Consider the following 21,702-nt stretch of genomic DNA (forward strand, 5'->3'; position numbering starts at 1 on the left):
TGTGTGGAATAGCTCTTTTCATATTCCTTCAATTATCTTGATGCATAAGCAATGACCTTCCAGTGCTGCATTAGGACTGCTCCTAAAACTTGTTTTGAAGCATCACTGTATACCACAAAACCTCCTGTCCTTCTGGAATAGCAATGATCGGTGCTGATGTCAATTTTGTCTTTAACTCTTGGAAACCGCGATCACATGCTTCTTTCCATTCAAATTTAACATTCTTTCATGTTAAAGCAGTCAAAGGAAATGATATCTTCGTAAATCCCGCTATAAACCGATGGTAATAACCAGTTAATCCAAGAAAACTACGTACCTCAGTAACAGTAGTTCGTCGTAGCCAGTTAGTAACAGCTTCAATCTTACTTGGATCCACTTATATGCCTTCTTTTGAAATGATATGACCCAAAAATGCTACTTGTTCAACCCAAAATTCGCATTTCTTCCATTTGGCATACAAATATTTATCTTTCAAATTTTGCAAAACTAGGTTCAGATGTTCTCGATGCTCCTCTACAGTTCGTGAGTAGATGAGAATATCATCTATAATCACGAACTAGTCTATAAATGGCTTGAAAATTATGTTCATCGAATCCATAAAAGCAGCTGGTGCATTCGTTAGTCCAAATGGCATTAGAAGAAATTCATAATGCCCATACCTTGTTCGGAAGGTAGTCTTTGAGATATTATCTGACTTTACTTTTATTTGATGATAGCCTGATAATAAATCAATCTTCGAAAAGATAGCAACTCCTTGTAATTGATCAAACAAATCATCAATTCTGGGGATTGATATTTGTTTTTGATTGTCACCTTGTTCAACTCCCGATAATCAATACACAGACGAAGGTACCGTCTTTCTTCTTCACAAATTATACAGGTGCACCCCACGGCAAAAAACTCGGTCTAATAAACCCTTTATCAAGTAACTCTTGTAAATGTTCCTTCAATTCTTTTATTTCTATAGGAGCTAATCGATAAGGAGCTTTTGAGACCGTATGAGTTCTTGCCACAATATCAATCACAATTCTATCTCTCTATCTGGGGATAAGCCTGTTACATCATTAGGAAATACCTCTGGGAATTCACAAACAACATCTGTATATTTTGATCCACGAACAAGTGGGTCAATAGTTAAAATAGATGCTAAGTATCCTTGACACCCCTTCTGTAGTAATTTACAAGCCTTCATACAAGAGATTATCCTAAGAGGTAAGGATATACATGCACTTGCTACTATGAATGGTTCAGCTCCTATTGGTGCAAATTTGATCATTTTCATGCCACAGTCAATAGTAACTCTATACTTCGATAGCCAATCCATTCCCAATATCAGCTCAAAATCGGTCATTTTTAGAACTATCAAATTAGAATACATACGATGGCCTTGGAAATATATTGGAGACTCTTGCACAATCTGATATGTCTGTAATTCTTGCCCGGAAGGTAAGGCTATGGCGAGTTGTGTCTCTGTTGTACTTGTTGTAATGCCCAGTCTCCTTACAAATGATTCCGAAATTAAGGAATGTGTGGCTCCTGAATCTAGTAAAACAATAGCAGTAATACCAGAAATCAAGAACATACCGATGATCATCGATGTATCCGCATCCATTTCCTCTTTGGTCATTGAGAAAAGACGTCCTATACTTTCTCAGAACTTCCTGGAAAATTCCTGGCGAGATGCCTTGGCTTTTTGCAATGGCAACAAACATTTGTACCTTGAATACATTCACCACTATGGGGATTGCCACATTTAAGACAAGATGGTCTGTCTTGTTCCTTACGTGGAGGGGGACCCTTACCACGGGGTTCTTCTAGTCGAGTACCTTTACTATCGGTCCTTTTGCTTTGTTCCGTTTCTTGGCTCCTTTGAAAGTACTGCTGCCTTCGCTGTTGTCTGTCTCTTTCAATGTCTTGTTCATCCTGATCATCCATAAGTGCTCTTTCAACTATCTCGCCATAGGTAACAAATTTCGACATCCGTACATCTAGTTTAATTTCAGAGCAAAGTACCTGCATGAAGTGTTCGTCCTTACTTGTGTCATCCTATGCAATATATGGTACATATTCGACTTCAGACTTGAATTGTTGTATGTATTCAGTCATTGACATGGTTCCTTATTTCAGATTAAGGAAATCACTGGCTTTCTTGGCTCGTACATCATTGCTAAAATATTTGTTCTAAAACATGTATTTAAATGTATCCCACGTCAATGGTATCGCATGTAATACCACCCTTGCACTCCCCCACCATATTCTTGCATGCTTTTTTAATAAAAAGATGGCATAAGTTACTTTGTCTGCATCTTCCATATGAAGGTAGGAGAAGATGGACTCCAATTATTTAATGCATTCTTCTGCTACTGTCGGATCAGTGCTTCCCATGAATTCAGGAGGATTCAGACGTCGAAAGCGATCATATACATCTGTTTGATGTAATTCCATAGAGTTTATCATTGTAATCAGACAATAATTAATTGACAGAACTGAGATTTCAGGAGCTAAAGTAAGATGTGAAGGGAGAAGCCGGGCGCCGGTGCATTACAAGACAAATATTTTGTACAACACCACAATTTTATTATTTGGACTGAACGTCTGACACCCAAGCGGTAGAAAATAACCACTCGAGTGCCACTGTATAACAATTCGAGTAATCGGACAGAATGTTCTATGCCCGAGCGGTAAATTTTAACCGCCCGAGTGCCGCCTGATAGACATGAAGAATAAGACATGTGTCCTTGCCATGCAATTTATATGAAAATCTCTTCCATTCCCCTTCAGAACTTAGCATCAGCAACCGAGAAAAGATTTGGAAACCCTCAGGCTTTCTTTTGTTTTAGAAATTTGATTGTGCAAGATATAGCTATCAGATTTTCGATCCGTACTCAGTTTTGTACTCCCCTCGTCAAGAGCTTCACAAAGACGCAAGTTTTCTTATGTTTTGTTATGATTCGAAAATATGATATTGAAGGAATCAGATATGATTGATATATGGTGTTCTTGAGATATTAGACATCGTATAATCGAAACCGGATCGAAGAACAAATATCGTATGAAAGTGTTTTGATTTTTTAGATTTGATTTGATTGAGATTATACAGATTGTGTTGTTGATTGGTTATGAGTTGTTGATTGGTATATACTGATTTTGGTATTGTCGTTATTTCAAGATTGTACCGTTATGCCGTCAGAATTTGATAAGATTGAGATATTGATTTGAGTTTTGTATTGATACAGTATATTACGAATGTCATTGCCAGATTGAGTATTGACAGCTTCGAATCCAAGACTTCGATTTCGTCATATCGACAGTAAGAAATTTATAAATCAATGTTAACCGGGAGATACGACTCGAGTTAGATTCGACTTGAGTTTCTCTGAACCACATACTTGTTTGTTATTGTTTTAATACCTTTGTATTCTTTGAATGTATATGTTTATTCTATTGACTTATAGAATATATAGCAGAGAATTGAAGATAGATTACGTGAACGAGTCATTGGCAGATGTGCCAAGTCTTGGGCAGAGGTGCCTAGACATTGGATGTTTGGTTATATCGATGTTTCTTAGTATTAGATCAACTTCTATTGCAGAGATTCGATATAAGGTGCCAATTTCCGAGAACCGGGATCCCTAGACTAGACTAGATAAGAGTCGAGTCAGAGATATGAGTTTGATTTGCAGTTTTATATCATTTCATCTTTTCAGATTTGATACATGTTATTGATAACTATTATATACTTTTGAATATGTTTATATGATTTCATTTATACATTTTTTACACTGAGAATATTATTCTCACCGAAATTATCCGAATGTTGTTGTGTTTGTATGTGTGCATGACACCAGGTGGGACAAGATCAGGGTCGAGAAGAGGATGAGAGATTACAGTTTAGCGTGGAGATTCGGACCCAGAAGTAGAGTTGTTTTCATTACTTGTTATGTAGTGAAATAACAGTAGTTGGTTATAACGTACTGTTGTACAAGATTTGTACTTTTATGTTGACATGTATATCAGATTGATTACATTATGTTCCGCACTGTATTTTAAAAAAAATATTTAGACTCTGTTTATCTTAATTGATCCAATTATTCCCAAAGATGATTAAGAAATGAATTAGCATCCGGGTCCCCACAGCAGGTGGTATCAGAGCAGTAGGTTCCAGAAATGTAGGTTCCTTAGACTGAGATAGAAACTAGTGAGCGGGGTAGATTGAGTTTTCTTCCTTGTTTTTGATTGCAAGCATGTTTTACTTCTTTAATACATGTTTACCTGATTATTTCATTTGAATTGGTAATGTGTATTATTGAGAATGAATCAGAACCGATTCTTGATCAGAGGTAAGATGATCAGAACAGGACTGAGACAGATTTTTCAGATGTGATTGCTAACCCTTTTGATAATCAGATATGCCTCCTCGACAAATCCCAAAACAGGGCAGTACCTCTGCGAATCCGTTGGATGTGACAGCAACACCGATGGAAACGCTACTGAAGAGGTTTCAGTCGTTCAAACCACCAACCGTGAAAGTAACAGAGACTTTTGTTGACTGTGAGAGTCTTCCCAGATGAGATTCCGGGTTTGCCTCCGATTCGAGAAATAGACTTCAACATTGAATTGGTACCAGGTACAGTTCCTATTTCTATAACTCCATACAGAATGGAACCGATTGAATTGAAAGAGTTGAAAGAGCAGTTAGAAGATTTACTGGCCAAGGGGTACATCAGACCGAGTGTTTATCCTTGGGGTGCTCCAGTGTTGTTTGTCATAAAGAAGGACGGTTCAATGAGACTCTACATTGACTACCGGCAACTTAACAAGGCTACGGTAAAGAAAAAATACCCTTTGCCTCATATAGATGATTTATTTGATCAGTTTCAGGGTTCTTCTGTGTATTCCAAGATCGATCTGAGATCTGGATATCATCAGCTGAGAGTTAGAGGTTTTGATATCCCGAAGACAGCTTTCAGAACCAGGTATGGCCATTATGAGTTTATAGTCATGCCGTTCGGTTTAACAAATGCTCCAGCTGTATTTATGGGTTTAATGAACCGTGTGTTTCAGAAGTACCTCGATGCTTTTGTGATTATTTTCATTGATGATATTCTGATTTATTCGAAGAATTTTAATGATCACGCTGAACATTTAAGGATTGTATTAAGAATTTTGACGGCTGAGAAACTGTATGCCAAAAATTTTGAAATGTAAATTCTGGCTGAGACATGTTATATTTTTGTGTCACATTATATCTGTAGATGGGAGTTCTGTTGATCCTAGTAAAGTTGAGGTCGTGATCAGTTGGCCTAGACCGACGTCTGTGACAGAGATACGCAGCTTTATGGGTTTAGCAGGAAATTATCGTTGATTCATTAAAGATTTTTCCAGTATTTCTAAACCTATTACACAACTGACTCAGAAGAATGCTCTGTTGGTTTGGTCAGAGGAGTGTGAGTCCAGTTTCTTAGAGTTGAAGAAGAGATTAACCAGTACTCCGGTATTGACTATCCCATCAGGTACTGGTGATTTCGTTGTTTATTGTGACGCTTATCACAAAGGATTGGGTTGTGTTCTGATGCAGCGGGGACATGTGACTACTTATGCCTCCAGACAACCGAAGCCACATGATACTATCTTCCCAATTCATGATCTTTAATTGGCGGCCATTGTTTTTGCACTGAAGATTTGGCGACACTACCTATACAGTGAGAAGTTTGAGATCTCACTACAAGGAAAAAGGCCTACGACAACGGTGAAAAACCATTGTCGTAGGTATTTTAAAACTGTTGTTAAAGCCCCTATGGTTAAAGGGTGCGCTGAAAGACAACAGTTTTTTTCCGTAGTTGTAGCTGCAATTTGCGACGGTTTTTGACAAACCATTTAGCGACGGATTAACATAAAACTGTCGCTAATTAGCGACGGTTAGATCGTGATTTCCGTCGCTACTTTTAGCGACGGTTAGTTCATGATTTTCGTCGCTAATTTTAGCGATGGTTAGATCATGATTTCCTTCGCTAATAGTTTCGGGAAAATAAAAAAAGTACTTTTAATAATTTAATAAATCTAAAAAAAACTTACAATTTGAATAGGCAAACAATATTCATGATATTAACAAACACTTAAAAATTTTTCAAAAATGAAAAGGAAAAAATTTACCCTAAATCGAAATTAAATCGTGTAAGAAGAAAAAAATTTAAGGGTTGTAAAGTGTTAAAATTGCTAAGAGAGAAAAATTTTAAGTGTTTTGAAGTGTGTGGAAAAAATGGAGCGGAAGAGCCGGTATTTAAAAAAGGTTTGCGACGGTTATAGGAATAACTGTCTCTCGTAGCGATGGGTGTACTTAAAACCGTCGCTAATTATGGTGGTTATTTTCAATTTTGTGTAACTGTCGCTATATTAGCGACAGTTTAAGCTAAAACTGTCGCTAAATATAGCGACGTTGGTAGGGAAACTGTCGCATCAAGAAGGCGACAGTTATACCTAAAACCATCGCTAAATGTAGCAACGGTTGTTTTTAAAACTGTCGCCATTTTAAAATGGCGACAGTTTATATAAAACAAACTGTCACTAAATATAGCAACATCAACCGAAATCCGTTGTTATTTGTCGAAAAAAGACTTTAATCGACAATGGTTTTATAAAACCGTTGTCTTTTGCTTAAAAAAACAAGCTTATAGACAACAGTTCATAGAACTGTTGTCGTAAACGCTCAAATACAATGGTGTTTCAAATTTGATTGAAGATTGCTGTTTGTCTGGATTAGTATTTGAAACAGATTGTAAGCCTCTGATATTATATACCGTGCAAGTTGAACCAGAGCTGATTTTGAGAATTAAAACAGCTCAGAAAGTTGATCAAAATGTTCAGAACTCGATATTGATAGTCAGATAAGGGCATCAATCCGAATATCAAGTTCGTGACAGTGTATTATATGTGAATAATCATCTTGTTGTGCCAGATGTTTCAGATTTGAAACGACAGATATTGTCAGAAGCGCATCCTGGTGGCAGAAAAATGTACTGTAGTAGCCCGAATGCCGAATTGGGTAATTATCGGATTAATGGTGATTAATCATGATCGGAAGGTCCGAAGATGGTTCGGAAGCACCGAAGAGTTCGGAAGGTCCGAAGTGAGTTCGGTGGATCCGATCATGAGGTGTCAAGAGCAGCTGGACACGTGCATGTTCGGACGGTCCGAAGTGTATGATCGGAGGATCCGATCATGAGCTGTCAAGAGCCAATGGACACGTAGCGTTCGGACGTTCCGAAGTGGTGTTCGGAGGATCCGAACATGGCCTATAAATAGTGGTCGGATTTCCTCATTTTGACTCGCCAATTCAGAGAATTCCATAGCATTTCAGTCGTTTCTGACAGGTTCTAGTCGTGTTCCGAGATTTGGGCACTAGCGGGGAGCTGCTGGTCTTGTAGCAGAGCTGTGCTCTAGTTGGGAGCTAGCGGCATCAGCGGGCTAGCGACGGACGAAGGTTTGGAATTTTATCAGTATTTATCTCAGGATTATCTAGTTAAGTCTGGTAGATAAGTTTAGTGATGGTTTTCACTTGATGAATAGGCTTGGATTAGACCTGTGTCTGGTTGTTCCAGTGGATTAGGATTGCTGTGATAGAGGTACGAAAGTACTATCCGAGATATCCTGGTTGAGTATACATTCTTATATGTGTTGCATGATTATGTGGTGCATTGATGTATGTCATATGATGCATGCTATTATGTCACGTTTATTACTGCACGTTGCATTTCATGTTGAGCCGTATTCTCCTTCGAGATAGCCTTTGCTGTTGAGCTGTATCTCTTTCGAGATAAGCTATATCTTGGGGCCGCTCAGCCCTGTCTTGTGGACGCATGGACACCGAGAGTACACAGTGGCCGACGGGTCGGGAGGGCTTCGGTGGTCCGGGACATTTTAGGTCCACGTCTGTCTTGTAGTGGATGCAGTGACCCAGAGGTTGGACCGCGCGGCACTATCCACTTGGCGCCTCTAGACTGAGCATTGTTGAGATCCTTTTGTGATTCCTGTTTCTTGACTACCCCGGTATCATGATCATAGCATGTGCATTTCATATAGGTCTGTATACTCATACTTTTGTACTGGGCGTTCTTATCGCTCACGTCCTCGGTTTTGTTTATTCTTGGACACCCCATTCCCACGGGGCAGGTCTCAGGTTGGATGGTTCCGGAGGAGCAGGAGGAGGACGTTGAGTAGCCGGTTGGTTTAGTTTCGGTATCATTTGATTCGATATGGTTGTACCAGATATTCTTTACCTTATTTTGAGTTATTCTAGAGTTCGTTTGGGTTGTATAACTATCATTTGTTAGTTGTTTCCGCTATTATCTCTGATTAGTAATTATTAGGTTAATTGCATGCTTAGTTCTTGATTAGTAGGTGATTCTGGAACGGGTCACTACATTTATGGTATCAGAGCATGCGTATGATTTTGGGATATAGATTCTGTTTTGGGATTTCCGTTGACCATTTTCCCTATTCTATCTTGTAGCGATGGCTGACCATTTTGATGACGGGAGTAGTCAGGGGAGTGTAGGTCGATGGGGTGACCAGGATGATCATAGGCGTCACCATGAGCATCGTCATCGTCGGGATGGTCCTAGGCGTTTCGATATGCATCGTTTCATGCAGATGGGGCCTAAGCCTTTAGTTGGCGGTGAGACTCCCGATGATGCGGAGGATTGGTTAGAGCGCATGGAGAGTTGTTTCCGCGCATTCCAGTGCACCGATGAGCAGAAGATGGAGACCCTTAGTTTTCTTCTTGAGGGCCGTGCTCGCAGGTGGTGGCGATCGACTTCTGCGCCGATAGTTCAGTCTCAGGGTAGAGCGACTTGGGCCGATTTCCGTGCAGCGTTCATGCAGCTGTACTTTCCTCCAGCCCTTCGCCAGGCCAAGACGATTGAGCTCTTGAACCTGAAGCAGGGGAGTATGTCTGTTGATGAGTATCAGCAGAAATTCTTTGAGTTATTACCCTTCGCTCCTCATATCAGTGGCAGTTCTGAGGCCAAGTATGATCATTTCCTCCAGGGCCTTAATCAGGAGATCTTTGATCGAGTCACTGTCTGTGATAATCCTACTTCGTACGATGGGTTGGTGAACCGGTGTCGTCAAGCAGAGATCAGTCTCCAGCGTGGTAGGGCTATTCTTTCTTCTAGACCTCCGAGTACTTTGAGGCCTCGATCTCAGTCGTTCAAGAAATCTGGTTCGTCTTCTTCTGGATCTAGATCTCGATCTAGCGGTGTTTTCCGCTTTGGTAAGAAGAAGGAGTCTTGTGCGCATTGTGGGAAGAACTATCCATCGGAGCAATGCCGAGTAGCCGCAGGAGCTTGTTATCAGTGCGGAGAGATGGGGCATATTAAGAAGAATTGTCCTCAGTTGCGAGGTGGAGCAGGATCTGGTTCTGGATCTCAGGCGACTGTTCAGCAGAGGAGGCAGGGTCAGGCAGTGGGTAGTTCGAATCTTCGACCTCGTGCCCAAGGTCAAGTTTTTGCGTTGAACCAGGATCAGGCTGCAGACGAGACCGAGAGAGTCATAGCAGGTACTTTTTGTTTATGCGGTATTCCTGCTTTTGTTCTTATAGATACCGGAGCATCTCATTCATTCATTTCTGCACGATTCGTTAAACGTCATAAGTTACCGTATGTTTCTCTAGACGTCATTCTTTCTGTTTCTACCCCGATGGGTCATTCGGTTTTAGCCAAGCGTCTAGTGATGGGTTGTCCTTTAGATTTTGAGGGTAACGAGTTGACTGCGAATCTTATGATTCTGGAGATGGAAGATTTTGATTGTATTTTGGGTATAGACATTTTGAATACCTACCGAGCTACTGTGGATTGTTACCAGAAGCTTGTTCAGTTTCGTACGACTGAGAGCTCTAGTTGGTTTTTCTATGGTGAGGGAGCGCGACCTCCGATGCCAGTAGTATCTGCTCTGAAAGCCTGTCGTGCTTTAGAGGCGGGCGGGGAAGGCTACCTCATCTATGCAATTGATACGTCCACAGGTAGTGTTAGTATAGAGGATATTCCAGTGGTTTGTGAATTTCCTGATGTATTTCCAGAAGAGATTCCTGGTTTTCCTCCGGTTAGAGAGGTGGAGTTTGGCATTGAGTTAATGCCAGGGACTGCACCGATTTCTCGTGCCCCCTATCGTCTGGCTCCGTCAGAGATGAGAGAGCTGAAGCAGCAATTGCAGGATCTTCTTGATAAGGGTTATATTCGCCCGAGTGTTTCGCCTTGGGGAGCTCCAGTCTTGTTTGTCAAGAAGAAGGATGGATCGATGCGGTTGTGCATTGATTATCGCCAGCTGAATCGGGTGACGATCAAAAACAAGTACCCATTACCCCGTATTGATGACTTGTTCGATCAGCTTCAGGGTACTTCTGTTTACTCCAAGATCGACTTGCGATCAGGTTATCATCAGATGAGAGTCAGAGATGATGATATTTCCAAGACTGCATTTCGTACTCGTTATGGGCATTACGAGTTTCTAGTTATGCCATTCGGATTGACGAATGCGCCAGCGGTGTTCATGAATCTGATGAACCGAGTCTTCCGAGATTTTCTAGATCAGTTTGTGGTGGTTTTCATTGACGATATCTTGATCTATTCTCATAGTGTGGAAGAGCATGTCCAGCACTTGAGGATTGTGTTGCAGATTCTTCGCGAGAAGCAATTGTATGCTAAGCTGAGTAAGTGCGAGTTCTGGATTGATCGTGTAGTATTCCTTGGTCATGTGATTTCCAAGGAAGGAATTTCTGTGGATCCCAGCAAGATTGAGGCAGTGCTAAATTGGTCACGACCTACGACGGTGGCTGAGATCCGTAGTTTTCTAGGTCTAGCAGGGTATTATCGTCGCTTCATCGTGAATTTCTCCCAGGTAGCTAGACCTTTGACGCAACTTACTCGGAAGGATGTTCCATTTGAGTGGTCATCTGAGTGCGAAGATAGTTTCAGAGAGCTTCGTCGACTTCTGACTTCTGCACCTGTTTTGGCGTTACCGTCAGGATCTGATGGTTTCAGTGTTTACACCGATGCCTCTTCTCAAGGCTTAGGGTGTGTGTTGACGCAAAACGGTCATGTGATTGCTTATGCTTCCAGACAGCTGAAATCTCACGAGGAGAAGTATCCTACTCATGATCTAGAGTTGGCAGCTATTGTGTTCGCGCTGAAGATTTGGCGTCATTACTTGTACGGGGTTAAGTTTGAAATCTTTACTGATCATAAGAGTCTGAAATATCTGTTCACTCAGGCTGAGTTGAACATGAGGCAACGTCGTTGGATGGATTTGCTGAAAGATTATGACTGCGAGATCAAGTACCATCCAGGATCTGCAAATCTCACAGCTGATGCTCTTAGTCGCAAAGTGAGAGTTTCTGCACTTCAGACCAGTGCTATGATTAGTACTATTCAGGATTGTTGTTCGTTGGGATTTAATTTCAAACATCGGAAAGGTATGGAGAGCATTCGTGTTGCTACCATTTTATCTGAGCCAGCCTTGTTCGCTCGGATTCGAGATGCTCAGATGTCTGATCTCAAGACTCAGAGATTAGCTCGGTTAGCGGGTGGAGATAGCGGTTTCCATTATCAGTCTAATGGTCTTCTGTGTTTGTCTAATCGAGTTGTAGTACCAGAAGACGATAATTTGAGGGAGGAGATCTTATCTCATGCTCATCGAAGTAAGTTGAGTATTCATCCAGGAAGTAATAAGATGTATAAAGACTTGAGGACACGATTTTGGTGGAAAGGGATGAAGCGCAGTGTTTATCAGTTTGTTTCCAAGTGTCTTGTTTGTCAACAGGTTAAGGCAGAGCACCGTCGACCTGGAGGATTATTGTTGAATCTACCTATTCCTGAATGGAAGTGGGAGCATATCGCGATGGATTTCATTACTCACTTGCCATTATCGTCGAGGAATAGTGACGCTATTTGGGTAGTGGTGGATCGACTCACCAAGTCTGCTCATTTTCTGTCTTATAACCGGGATTTCACTTTCGATCGTATGGCTCGATTGTACATTCAGGAGATTGTACGTTTGCATGGAGTGCCTGTCAGTATTGTCAGTGACAGAGATCCTCGTTTTACCTCACGGTTTTGGGGTAGTTTCCAGTCAGTTTTGGGTACTACACTGAGTCTGAGTACTGCTTATCATCCGGAGACTGACGGTCAGTCAGAGAGGACTATCCGTACGCTTGAGGATATGTTGCGAGCCTGTGTTATGGATTTCGGACCCGCTTGGCAGGATCATTTGCCTTTGATTGAGTTCGCGTACAACAACAGCTACCATCGTAGTATTGGTATGGCACCATTTGAGGCGTTGTATGGGCGACGTTGTCGTACTCCTTTATTCTGGGACGAAGTTGGTGAACGACATGTTGAGGGACCGGAGTTAGTCCAGCAGGCTATTGATAAAGTTGCAGTAATCAAGAAGAGGATTAAGATTGCCCAGGATCGACAGGCTAGTTATGCGAACACCAAGCGGCGACCTCTTTATTTTCAGCCAGGTGAGAAAGTGTTTCTCCGAGTTTCGCCTTTTCGCAGGATTTTGAGATTTGGTCTCAAGGGTAAGCTATCTCCGAGATTCATTGGTCCTTTTGAGATTCTAGAATGTGTGGGAGATTTAGCTTACAGGTTAGCATTACCTCCGTATTTGTCCGGTATTCATGATGTGTTCCACGTATCTTTGTTGAGACGATACGTAGCAGATGAGTCTCACATCTTGCATCCCTCTGAAGTTCAACTTGAATCAGATTTGTCTTACGTGGAGCGACCAGTTCAGATTCTCGATCGCAAAGACAAGGTGTTGCGGAATAAGATCATTCCTCTTGTCTTAGTACAGTGGCAGCGCAGAGGCACTGAAGAAGCCACTTGGGAGTTAGAGAGTCGTATGCGTTCAGAACATCCAGAGCTCTTTTGAGTTGTGCTTTGTATATGTTTGTGTTTTTCAATTGTAATCGAGATATCAGTTGTATTCAACAACAATTGAGATATAATAGCGATGTTGTTATTTCGTTTTGTTCATTCTCTAAGCCTGATTTCGAGGACGAAATCTTTTAAGGGGGGGAGAATGTAGTAGCCCGAATGCCGAATTGGGTAATTATCGGATTAATGGTGATTAATCATGATCGGAAGGTCCGAAGATGGTTCGGAAGCACCGAAGAGTTCGGAAGGTCCGAAGTGAGTTCGGTGGATCCGATCATGAGGTGTCAAGAGCAGCTGGACACGTGCATGTTCGGACGGTCCGAAGTGTATGATCGGAGGATCCGATCATGAGCTGTCAAGAGCCAATGGACACGTAGCGTTCGGACGTTCCGAAGTGGTGTTCGGAGGATCCGAACATGGCCTATAAATAGTGGTCGGATTTCCTCATTTTGACTCGCCAATTCAGAGAATTCCATAGCATTTCAGTCGTTTCTGACAGGTTCTAGTCGTGTTCCGAGATTTGGGCACTAGCGGGGAGCTGCTGGTCTTGTAGCAGAGCTGTGCTCTAGTTGGGAGCTAGCGGCATCAGCGGGCTAGCGACGGACGAAGGTTTGGAATTTTATCAGTATTTATCTCAGGATTATCTAGTTAAGTCTGGTAGATAAGTTTAGTGATGGTTTTCACTTGATGAATAGGCTTGGATTAGACCTGTGTCTGGTTGTTCCAGTGGATTAGGATTGCTGTGATAGAGGTACGAAAGTACTATCCGAGATATCCTGGTTGAGTATACATTCTTATATGTGTTGCATGATTATGTGGTGCATTGATGTATGTCATATGATGCATGCTATTATGTCACGTTTATTACTGCACGTTGCATTTCATGTTGAGCCGTATTCTCCTTCGAGATAGCCTTTGCTGTTGAGCTGTATCTCTTTCGAGATAAGCTATATCTTGGGGCCGCTCAGCCCTGTCTTGTGGACGCATGGACACCGAGAGTACACAGTGGCCGACGGGTCGGGAGGGCTTCGGTGGTCCGGGACATTTTAGGTCCACGTCTGTCTTGTAGTGGATGCAGTGACCCAGAGGTTGGACCGCGCGGCACTATCCACTTGGCGCCTCTAGACTGAGCATTGTTGAGATCCTTTTGTGATTCCTGTTTCTTGACTACCCCGGTATCATGATCATAGCATGTGCATTTCATATAGGTCTGTATACTCATACTTTTGTACTGGGCGTTCTTATCGCTCACGTCCTCGGTTTTGTTTATTCTTGGACACCCCATTCCCACGGGGCAGGTCTCAGGTTGGATGGTTCCGGAGGAGCAGGAGGAGGACGTTGAGTAGCCGGTTGGTTTAGTTTCGGTATCATTTGATTCGATATGGTTGTACCAGATATTCTTTACCTTATTTTGAGTTATTCTAGAGTTCGTTTGGGTTGTATAACTATCATTTGTTAGTTGTTTCCGCTATTATCTCTGATTAGTAATTATTAGGTTAATTGCATGCTTAGTTCTTGATTAGTAGGTGATTCTGGAACGGGTCACTACATGTACAATGATTTGAAAAGACATTTTTGGTGGTAACAGATGAAAGATGATATTGCAGAGTTTTTTTCCAGATGTCTGAATTGCCAACAGGTAAAAGCTGAAAGAAAGAAACCAGGAGGTCTGTTACAGAGCTTTTCTATTCCTGAATGAAAATGAGATCACATTTCCTTGGACTTCGTGACGAAGATACCGCGTTCCTCCCAAGGTTGCGGTGCGATTTGGGTCGTTCTTGGCAGATTGAGCAAATCCACATGTTTTATTCCGTATAAGATGACGTAATGACATGACCATATGGTGGAGATCTACGTCAGAGAATTGATCAGATTGTAAGGAGTGCCGAAGTCGATTGTCTCAGACCATGATCCTCGGTTTACTTCGTACTTTTGGCAGGGTTTACATCAGGCTCTAGGTACGAAGTTAATCTGAGTACCGCATATCATCCACAGACCGAAGCACAGCCAGAGCGGACTACCCAGACACTAGAGGATATGCTTAGAGCAGTAGTGCTAGACTTTGGCACTAGTTGGCAAGATGATTTGCCACTTTATGAGTTTTCGTACAACAACAGCTATCAGACGAGTATTGAGATGACACCGTTTGCAGCGTTGTGCGGCAAGAAATGCAGATCCCCTTTTTATTGGGATGATATTTCCGAGGTTCCTGAACTTGGGCCTGATATGATTAGAGATATGACAGAAAAATTGAAGCTGATTCAGAAGCGAATGAAGACAGCTCAAGACAGAGAGGCCAAAGATGCCAATGTTCGACGAAGACCATTGGTATTTGAGGCAGGAGACAGAGTATTCTTGAAGATTTCTCCTTTTAGAGGCATTGTCAGATTTGGCAAGAAAAGGAAGTTGTCTCCACGATACATTGGGCCGTACGAGATTCTCAAGAAGATAGGAGATCGTGCCTATCAACTCGCATTACTGCATTCCTTATCTGGAATACATGATGTCTTTCATGTATCGTTATTAAGGAAGAATCTTCCCAATGCATCTCACATTATTCAGCCAGACGAGGCCGAACTTGACAAGACACTGAGTTACTTCGAGAAGCCGATCCAGATTCTCGATCCTAAGGAAAAGCAACTCAGAACGAAGATTTTTCCGCTTGTGAAAGTTCAGTGGAGTCGTCATGGCATTGAAGAAGCTACCTAGGAAACTGAATCAGATATGAGACAAAATTCCCACAGTTATTTAACTGATGTGAGTTTTCTGTTTTGCTTCTGTTATACATTTCTTATTGTATCTTATTTGATTGCCTGTGATTTCGGGGACGAAATCAGATCTTAGGGGGGGAGAAATGTAATGTCCGAGAATTTATCATTGTAATCAGACAGTAATTAATTGACAAAACTGAGATTTCAGGAGCTAAAGTTAGATGTGAAGGGAGAAGCCGGGTGCCGGTGCATTACAAAACTAATATTTTGTAAAGAACGTCTAGCGCCCGAGCGGTAGAAGAAAACCGCCCAAGCGCTAGTACACCACAAGTTTATTATTTGGACAGAACGTCTGGCACCCGAGCGGTAGAAAATAACCGCCCGAGCGCCAGTGTATAACAAGTCGAGTAATCGGACAGAATGTTCCGTGCCCGAGGTGTAAATTTTAACCGCCCGAGCACTGCCTGACAGATATGAAGAATAAGACATGTGTCCTTGCCATGCAATTTATGAAAATCTCTTCCATTACCCTTCAGAACTAAACCGAGAAAAGATATGGAAACCCTCAAGCTTTCTTTTGTTTTAAAATTTTGATTGTGGAAGATCTAGCTATGAGATTTTCGATCCAAACTCAGTTTTGTACTCCTCTCGTCAAGAGCTTCACAAGGACGTAAGTTTTCTTATGTTTTGTTATGATTTGAAAATATGATATTGAAGGAATCAGATATGATTGATATATGGTAATCTTGAGATATTAGACAATGTATAATCGAAATCGGATCAAAGAACAAATACCGTATGAAAGTGTTATGATTTTTCAGATTTGATTTGATTGAGATTATACAGATTTTGTTGTTGATTGGTTATGAGTTGTTGATTGGTATATACTGATTTTGGTATTGCCCATATTTCGAGATTGTACCGTTATGTCGCCAGAATTTGATAAGATTGAGATGTTTGAATTGAGTTGTGTATTGATACAGTATATTTCGAATGTCATTGCTAGATTAATATTGATGGCTTAGAATCAAATACTTTGACTTCGTCAGATCAACATTAAGAAATGTATAAATCAATGTTAACCGGGAGATACGACTCGAGTTAGATTCGACTTGAATTTCCCTAAACCACATACTTGTTTGCTATTGTTTTAATACCTTTGTATTCTTTGAATGTATATGCTTATTCTATTGACTTACAGAATAGTAGACAATAGAGGATAGATTACGAGAACGAGTTATTGGCAGAGGTGCCAAGTCTTGGGCAGAGGTGCCTAGACATTGGATGTTTGGTTATATCGATGTTGCTTAGGAGTAGATCGACTTTTATTGCAGAGATTCGATATAATGCGCCAATGTCCGGGCCCTAGACTAGACCAGATCAGAGTCGAGTAAGGTATATGAGTTTGATTTACAGATTTATATCATTTCATGTTATCAGATTTGATACATGTTATTGGTAACTGTTATATAATTTTGTATATGTTTATATAATTGCATGTATACATTGTTTATACTGGGAATATTATTCTCACCGGAGTTATCCGGTTGTTGTTGTGTTTGTTTGTGTGCATGACAACAGGTGGGACAGGATCAGGGTCGAGAAGAGGATGAGAAATTACAGTTTAGCGTGGAGATTCGGACCCAGTAGTAGAGTTGTTTCCATTACTTGTTATGTAGTGAAAGAACATTAGTTGGCTATAACGTACTGTTGTACAAGATTTGTATTTTTATGTTGACATGTATATCAGATTGATTACATTATGTTCCGAACTGTATTTTAAAAAAATTAGACTCTGTTTATCTTAATTGATCCAATTATTCACAAAGATGATTAAGAAATGAATTAACATCGGTGTCCTCACATTTGAACATGCCCTTTTCTGGGTATCATGGCTTGTGCCTGTGCCTGCTCATGAGTAGTCCGTTGCATCTCGAGTAATTCCTATATCTACTCCCAATGGACTTTCTCTTGTTGTTGGAGCAGTTGAGCAAAATCATATACAAGTCGTGGGCAATTTCTCTCACCTTCGACTGCTGGGGCCTTGCACTTAGATGACTCTCCTTCATGTACCTTGCGATTAGGTGGCATGGTCTTTATCTTAACCTACAAATAGGTCACATAGAAACACATAACTTAGCATAAACTATGGGATACAAAGATACTTACTTGTCGAGTTCCCCATGTATAGATGAAGTGCAGTGTCTTCCCCCTCGAAGAACCTTGGGCTCTGATACCGACTAAAATTTCACACCCTTCTTCTAATATTAACATTATTAATGATGCTTATACTTGTAATCAAAATAAGATTTGAATGATATATCTATATTATGAAACAATTCAAACAAGGGGCATGAATTTGACGGTTTATAAAAAATTTGGCATGATATCCCTACATTTAATCTAAGCCAAAAACTCAAGCAATACCATATATACACTTATAAAAATATTATTATATACAAACATATGTTGTATCGTTATACATATAATAGAACTAGTTTCAAACCCTGACATAAAAGTTACTATAGTACATATGCGGAAGCTATACAATAAGACGTCCAGGTTCTTGTTGAGGTAAGACACGTCACAAGCATCCATTGGTGAACCGGCATCTTATGTATCTCCATTACCTGATCTTGTAATACATGAGCTACGTGAGTTTATAAAACTCAATAAGTTGGCACTTATACTTATCAATATGCATAGAAAGAACATATATATCAAGTCGTGATCAACAATGAATCTTTAAACAATGTCATATCATACCGTAAATTCATGTTCATGTTTGTACTTGAGCCTCATTAGTTGACCTGTACTATTGTACTTGCTTTATTATATAGCTACTACTGTGTTGGAGGTCAGGAGCACCTTTGGCAACCCCACGTCCAATGAACATATATTGGCCAATAAGTTTGGTAGACTTAAAATCACCCATGATGTCAAAAAGCTCTATATAATATATAATCAGTTATTTTTCCTTTCATGTTCAAGTTCATGTTCATGACATAGCACATATTTTCATTATTCATGAGTTTTTTTCATATTTAATACATAATAAATAAATATGGTGCTATCTTTTCAAAATAAGCATACTGACAATGTACATATAATAAATAAACAAAGGGAAGCATTTGAAATTCATAATATTATTCATGTATTACTTCAAGAACATGCCAACTTATAGTCCAAGCGTACGAATATTTGTTTGAGACGATGTTTATCAGTCCTATGCTGTCAATAAACCAATAGTTCAGTTATCATGTCTATACTAGGTGAAAGTTACCCAACTAATAGAGAAGAAAACTCACACCCTTAGGAAGTTCTTGTGATAAAGAAATTAATTTCTAACTTCAAAATGATGATAGAAATGAAGAAGAGAGCTTTTGGGAGGAAGAATTATTGATTTCTCTCGAGTTCCTTGCTGCAAATGAAGTGGAGGATGGTAAAGAAGCTCAAGGAAGTCGAAACCTATCTTTTCCTATGCAAGGTGGCGCTTGGGAGGTCATTTTCTACCGCTCGAGCGTGGAACATTATGTCCAAATGCTAAAATTTTCGTGCAGGGGCGCTTGGGCGGCAAGATCTTATCGCTCGGGCGCCACCCATTCGGCCTCTGCGCAGTGTTTCCTCAAAGATCGCTCCAAAACATATCTTCCCTTCATAATTTGAAAAGGTTGTAAACCTAAAAGTTTTAGCTCTATGCCTTGGCTTGCATCTTCAATTATTTTCATGTCATTTGGAGGTCTAAGTAAAATGTTATGCATATTCTCCCAACATGTGTCAGTGAAGGAATGACGATATACACGACACACTTCGGGGCATTTTTGGCTTGTCTTCCACAATGATTTGGACAAAACCCAAAACATGAAAGATGTAGCATTATATCTTAGCTTTCTAATGGTTGTGGCCTCACACGATTTGGATGTTTATTCAAATCATTATGCTAAAACCCGTAGAAACTGTCATATTTTCATCTCATTACCCACACTACTTTTACCTACACATCTTACCATCACGATTTAGACACATATTCATACTCAACAGACTATTGAAAATCTAGAATCATATTCAATCTCAATATCGATACCTCATTCAACATGTAAAGCATAATGAGCTAAATAACTACATAATAACTGAAATAAACGCATTATTAATCATTTGCATGAGTAACCGGGCACTACATATTTGTATGGGAATTCTAGTTTGGTAGCACGTGAGCAGACCACGGTGGGGAGTTAGGAAGAAGATGGTGGCAGTTGATAAATTTTGATGAAAATGATAAAGCTCAACACATGTTTACTTCGATATATAATTTTGGTTAAATATTTTTTATTTATGCTTTTTTTTTTTAAAATTAATCATTCGATGTTTAATAAAAAAACTTAGTTAAATTATTAAAAATTCAAAAAACCTATATATCGAAATTCAGGTCAAACAAGAGACCAATGGGGCGATAGTTTAATTTTGGAAAACCATGGATTAATCTTTGACTATAGAAGCACTGTATTCTTGGAAATTTTAGTGTAATGTTGGGCTAAATTAAACATTATTATCCATTCTTTTTAGTTCATATAACTAATACATGATTTTTTTAACATTGAAGGCACGTATTTTTGTAATATTAATGTTAGTTAAGCATTAATAATTGGGACAATTTTATATATAATTAATTTACAAGGAAGTTGTTATTTTTACCAGGTCTATCCCACAATTTTTCGTTTTTGTTGATTAAATAATTTAGTGGAACCATAATGGGAAAATTGTAAGTATTTCTTAGAAGTAAACTCAAGCTCGTACCAAAACTTAAATGATTCGTAAAACTTGGACCGGGGTCTCGGTTTTAACCCGAATTAACCAGAATTTCAACCAAACTTTCCACAACTTGAAATATGACTTAAACCAACATGTCCAGCCTAAAAAACACTTATTCCAGCCTACTTATGACTCACGAAACAAGCCTGAACATTGCTGGAATGTTCCAGCGTATCTCGAACTTCATCCCTAGTCCACCAAATGTGCAACCCTTCCACCCTAGGCCCTACTAGCTCGTTCTAGCCTCGGGCAAACCCTTCCTAGCCCACCTTAGGACCCTATTGGACCAACCTAACTCAAACTTACAGCCCCGTGCAAAACGCATGACGTACACGACCGTTAGCCACTCACAAAGCCCCAACTGAGAACCACCTTAGCACCCTTCGCCCAATCAACTTCTTCACTAACCCCAGCCATGTTCGAGCCATCCTAGTCCATGGCTCAGACCCAATAGGTTCTGGTCCATTGCTAGGTATGACCCTTGCACAGCCGGCACACCCAAATGTTCCGTTCTAGCCATCCTCGACTGAAGCAACCAAGGTGCACCCTACGGCTTATGCAATATTTCGATCCTCATCCAACTCTAGCCATATGACACCATAATACTCAACGTCAGAAGCCCCTTAACATCCAAACTCAGCAATCTGTTGCACATGAATCATTAAAGAGTGAGTTGAATGCATAATCATGCGTTTTCATGAAAAAAACGAAAGCATAATCAGAAACCATGCAAGACTGAACATTATACGTATATAGCAAGGATATCAACATAAATATACGACGTGAATGATGGATAAAGAAGATACATGAGTGTCTTAGCGTTTATATGATCAAAAGCTTGAAGATACGCGCGTGGGACGTGAAACGGAGATGAGGGAGAGACTTTTCTTTGAAGACTAAAGGGGGATGAGACTTGATGGATTTTGCTGCTGAAAATAACGAGGGGTAGGCTGCAGAAAGAGGGTGAGGGGCGGCCAATCCATGGTAATAGGTTTAGAGTTAGCTTAATGGGGTTTTAAAATAGCTTAGTTAAGCACTAATGGGCCTTAACATGAAAAGTAAGGGATAAAAAGTATTTTGAGCCCATTAAGCATTAAAATAAATCCATCAAGCCCAACAACACACACGAAAAATATTCTCTTTAGGTACGTTATTGAAAATATTTCCCGAGCCCTAAAAAAATCCCGGTTTGCTAAAATTTGCCTACGGGTTAAAAATATGACCCGACGAGTAAAAATACTCACCAA

Source organism: Primulina eburnea, chromosome 4, assembly GCF_022965805.1.
Source record: "Primulina eburnea isolate SZY01 chromosome 4, ASM2296580v1, whole genome shotgun sequence".
NCBI lineage: Eukaryota > Viridiplantae > Streptophyta > Magnoliopsida > Lamiales > Gesneriaceae > Primulina > Primulina eburnea.